General features: G+C 37.3%; 1 protein-coding gene across 2 annotated transcripts in view; it reads right to left on the reverse strand.

Annotated features, from left to right (window-relative positions):
- CEP85L (centrosomal protein 85L) overlaps positions 1–5,653 on the reverse strand; it is a 113,695-nt gene that overhangs the window by 24,797 nt on the left and 83,245 nt on the right. The window lies entirely within an intron of this gene.

The raw sequence follows: 5,653 nt of genomic DNA on the forward strand, positions 1-5,653 counted from the left end.
CAAGATGAGGTCTGCAACACACAATAGTGAACCTATTACTTCTTGTGATTCCCTATCAAAACGGTATATATGATCCACCTTCCCTTAAGCTCTCAGAGAAGAGAGATACAGGTATTACATTATGTCATGCCCCCATGTACAGGGTTTTACATGACTTCCATGTAAACTGCATGATCTGGATAGCTCCTAAAGCTAATGTACTGTATATAGTCATTTAAAACGCAAAGGTCCGTAAGTTCAATGTCTTAAAAGTCTCAATAAGAATGAAACCAGTCACATGGTACCTCTTGGTAGTCAACATTTCTGTGATCTGGAAACTGTACTTCAATTTATGAATCCTGAAACCGCACTGGCAGCCGCATCATATTACAGACTCATATTCAGTCTGCAATCAACTACTATTCCAAGATCTTTTCCCTCATCCTGGAGCATCCCATCCATGGACAATAATCCACTATGTTCTCCAACCAATGCATCTCATAATCTCTCTACCACCTTCCTAAACAAGAGAGGATTGTTTCTTAATTCATAGATTTTATTATTATGCAGGTCTGTATTTATTTATTGCATTTGTATCCTGACAGTCAATACAACTCTTAGCAGTTTAGCATGCAAAGAGTAGAATTTCTCAATTAAAGAACTACTTTTGTATGTTACAGATATATGCCTCCTGTTATATATGCCATACACCAATATATTGTTCTGTCATCAAGGTAGCCACAATTGGAAGGAAATTTATTAGGCCTATGTAACAACTGTCAATTTGTCAATATTGCTCTCTTATACTGAACATATCTCTTGGCTGAACTTTTATGAGCTGCTCACTCTTCTCACATCTTTTCTCTAAATGTCCCTTGTTTTTGTGAATAAAGCCAACATCCATTTTTTAAGATTAATAAACTAATCTTATAATATCAATCTATAGTAACCTTACAATAAAAATCAGAGTAACATGCTATTTTCCCTGTTACACAATTAGGCTGATGTAGCAATGATGATATGCAAAGTTCTCTGTTACAGCAACAGGCATTCCATAAACAGAAGTGAGCTAATGTACCTATGGCTGCTTGGAATACTTTGTACAGAAAGAATTGTGCTATGCGAAGATTAATGGCTGTGCGTGCACACACACACATGAATAATATACTGATGGCTGTACAGCTGATATTGCATTCTATGATTCATTATAGGTTGTTCTTCATCACTTCCAGTTTTCTTCCCATCACATGCAACTTTATCTTATTGGAGGGGTATAAATCTTCCCTTGAGAAGCCTGGAAAATATCTTATGCTGACACTTATTTTCTTTGTATAACTCCTCCTCTGCTTTATTGGAGCACAGTGTCCTCTTTGTTCTCCCTCCTTTTCTCGCTTATTTATAATGAACTTATGACGACTCAATTTTTACCTAATTTCTTCTTAATAAAAGCTGAAATTGGTTAATTCAAAATCCAGTTCCAAGGCCCTTCTTTCTTTTCTTCTCTATGTACATTTTAACACATACTACATATATTTGAAAGGTGGTGGCAGATACATAGGTGCTAACAGGCAATACCCATTTGGTTATAGATTTATTCTTCACATGCATAATATTTACTCAGAAATGCTGATTGAAATTGCATGGATTCACCTCTCATTCAACAGGTGTAATTTGAATATGTACAACTTGAATGGGGGGGGGGGAGTTCCTTATTTTATGTACAGCTTCCAAATGTAGAACAATGTGTGTTCAACAGGATAAAATACTATGGTCTTTAATGTTGAGCAGACATCTATGCAACCTGTAAGACATATTTCAACATATACAATAAGTCTGAAAGTAACTTTTTAGATTAATAGAGAAACCATTCCAATTCTAACACCCCTGATTTTGATATAAGTCAAGGTTGTTAGAATTTGTTCAATTATTATGCAGTTAGAACTAATTTCTCTCTATACTCTACAGCCAGACAACTAGACAATTAGTTCAGGTTCAATATTTCCAGCTACTATATTTGATTCCAGGCCTGCATTATCTTTTTCTTTCAAAGTTTGGTAACCAATTATTTTGAATCCAATTTTAATTGTATTCAGATATATCTTATATAATTTAATATGCAAAACTGTTAGTATTATGGTGTAACACAGGTAAACAAATACCAGCTAAATACTTAAACAAGTAACTGAAATATTTAAACTGCATCTTTTGGGGGGAGGGTACCTTTGAGTAATTGTTGATTCCAGGCAACTGCCTGGATGAGTCCCAGCAGTTTTCTTGGCAAGATTTCAGAAGTGATTTGCCACTTCGTTCCTCCTAGGGCTGAAGAGAGTGACTGGCTCAAGATTACGCAACTGGCTTTGTGCCTCAGGCGGGACTAGAAGTCATAGTCTCCCAGTTTCTAGCCTGGTGCCTTTACTACACCAAACTGGTTCTATTATTGCACTTGCTTTAGCAAAATTCTCGTCATATTTGACCAAGTATAAGATGAGAACTGAAAACATTTATTTTAATTTATTCTGGATATTAACCTTTTGTCTCCTCAGATGAAGAACAGCATGTATACATTTCATTGATGTAAATCTCTGGTGAAGCCAGATTTAGAGTAGTGGATGAAATCCAACTAGGTGTGAGTAGTCTTCCGCTCATGCAATGGAATTTTCCCTTCCTCTCTTTCAATCCCATGCCATTCCTCTGGTCCATACTTGAGAAGTCACAGGGGTCTCCAAGAAGCAGAGACAATCTGTTATGCTGTCAGATGTTGTCCCATTGTGGTAAGTATCATTGTTTGCTACTAACAATGCATAGTTTTATTACTCTGCTCTGAAAAGCATACCCCAGAACTCAAAAGGAGATGATAATCTTCATCCATCCCCCAAATTTCTTCAGAAGTATTTTTATTCTGTTAAAGGAGGATTACTTTTAAGCAAGTGTGCATAAGTTTGCAGCTAAAAAAGAACAAAGGGTTGGAGCACTGTTTCTACAAGCCTGATAGAGGCTTATAAAATGAACAGCTATGTAGCACTAATGGAGTGCATTCCCTCTCCATCATAGCATTAGAACTTGGAATTAGAACTTGGCATTAGAACTAAAGCTGATTAACAGTAACGCTCCTCCCAAAAGGGCACAGGTTAGTGGAATCCTAAGGAATGATATTAGCTGCTTGTTAGATGGCTTTTAGAAAGGACAAGTGGGACCTGTAACCAATGTTGGAATACATCCCTAGTATATCTTAGGCACTATTAAAAAAAAAAAAAGGCAAGCATATAAAAGAGCAAGAACAGCTCAACTGTGGGAAATTGTATTTATATTTCTGAATATTTAAAAGGGCATCCAAACAGCGTGCAATTCAATAGAGTATGAGACAACTGGATACCCATCAACACTGGACCTGCTAGGAGGAATCCTGAGGTAGAATTTAATGATATTAAATTTAAGTACCAATTCTTTGGTACGACTCAATTATTCATCAAGTAATAGAGCAATTATCATCCACATCAGTCTGGCTTTATGCTGCCACTCAGCAAATCAAAGCAAATACAAAGAATAAAAAACAAATTGTATTTAATCAACAGACTAATAATGAGCTAACCATATTTCTATTAATGATGATCAATCACGATTCAGCAGCTGCTTCAGAATTTCAAGTATCATTATATCATGTAGAATGACTGTTATTCCTCCAAATCTTAACCTTTGAGTTTACCTTTCCTTAAAAGCCTTTTGAACACCACTAAGCTGTTTAGTAGAGAACACAGCAAATGCTGATGAGTATGCTATTATTTTCAGGGACTTATGTCATGTGCTTAGCATTTGGCATTTATTCACACTACCATTCTAGGTAATCCTTGCCAATAAACAGTGCCAGTATTAGCTTGAACACTTCAATAGAAATGTGTAATATGCCATGGCCAATCAAGGTCAAAACAATTTAAAGTATTATAAAGCAGTAGTTGCATAGTGTAGATATTTTCAACAAAGCCAGGTCAAGGCACAAATGTAATACTATGCAAAATCATATAAGAATACACTACTCCCTCTAGTGTTAAAATGTAGTGTTTAATAATTGCTAAATAATGAAAATAATCAGAAAATAACATAAAAAATGAAGCAAAACTAAATCATATGGCAGTCAGGCAGAAGAGAACGGGAACATTTTAACGTCTGCACACCTTTATTACATTCATCTAATGTTGATGCACTATAAACTAAAATTTCAATTAAACTGTTTCTGGAATGAAACTGTCTACAGGTAGTCCTCGACTTACAATGGCAATTGCGACTGAAATTTCCATTGCTAAGTGATGCGGTTGTAAAGCAAGACTGCATTGCTTAGTGACAGCAATCCCTGCAGTCCAGGTTGACATCATTAACTGAATCCCACGGTTGTTAGGTGAGGCAACTTCCTGCTGGCTTCCCACAACCAAAGTCAGTGGGGAAGCTGGCAGAAAGTTGCAAGTTCCAGGCCCACAGGTAGGTAAGTGGCTGCTGCTGGGTGAGGGCAGGAGCAAAGGGTGGGCAGGGGTGTAGGAGAGGGTTGGGGAGGGTGCACAGGGGTGCATGGGTGGCCAGCATGGTGAGAGCACAGAGGGGCTGAGGGAGGGTGCGCGGATGAGGAAAACTTACCCCAGAAACTTGTGATCTTCCCTGCCGGCTTCCCCTCTGACTTTCTGGGGAAGCTGGCAGGGAAGGTTGTAAATAGTGATCACATGATCATGGGGCGCTTGGCAACCCGTCATAAGGGTGAACATATTGCCAAGCACCCAGATCGCAATCATATGATCACAGGGATGCTGCGATGGCTGGAACTCCGAGAACCGGTCATAACCACCATTCATTCAATGCCATTGTAACTTTGAATGGTCGCTGAATGAATGGTCGTAAATTGAGGACTACCTGTATAAGTATTATTCAAATTTTTTTAATGATTCTACTCATCCTCAAAGAGCCATGAACTCAAAAGAGTTTCAATCAATCCATATGACCAGAAGTAATGCTGAGAATGAGAATTTATATTTCCACATGAACCAAGTGAATATCTAGTTGTTTCAAGGAAATGTCAGTGTCAGCCCAAAACTTATATAACTTACCATGACCATTTCAATATGGATTTCACAGTTTTAACATACTTAATCTTATGTATTTGTTTTTAGTATGCACTTTTCTCCATGTAAGTGTCAAGGGCTGGAAAGCAAAGAACTCCTATGCAAATAAAAAGTAAGACTGTTGGTCCCATAAAAATGTAAAGCAAGAAAACACTAGACAGGGCCCCATATTTGATGCAATATGGATGTAGGCAACCATATTGCATCAAATGCTGTACATAAATCTTCAGGAACAGCACTTTCTAACACATGTGGCTTAAGCTGAAATGGAGCAATTCCACAATATTGTTTAATTTTTAATCACATCTTGTTTAATGATAGTATTACATTTTGCATACACAACATAGTTTGACACAGAGCTTTGTTATGCTTTGACAAAGGTCACCAGAGATCAACTAATCAGCATTATCCTATGATAGTACACGCACAAGATAGTATACAAGTACCACTATATTGCTACATACAGCTACAGAATTACACACCAGAAACTCTGAATATGTTTCCATTACCTAAAACAGCTCTCATGGCCATTACTCAAAGATGACAAGATAAGACACTGAGGGGGAGTTGTA

The sequence above is a fragment of the Python bivittatus genome, unplaced genomic scaffold (assembly GCF_059951505.1).
Source record: "Python bivittatus isolate LINGU-HERP-01145 unplaced genomic scaffold, Pbiv_v1 ctg000020_np1212, whole genome shotgun sequence".
In the NCBI taxonomy this organism is placed as follows: domain Eukaryota; kingdom Metazoa; phylum Chordata; class Lepidosauria; order Squamata; family Pythonidae; genus Python; species Python bivittatus.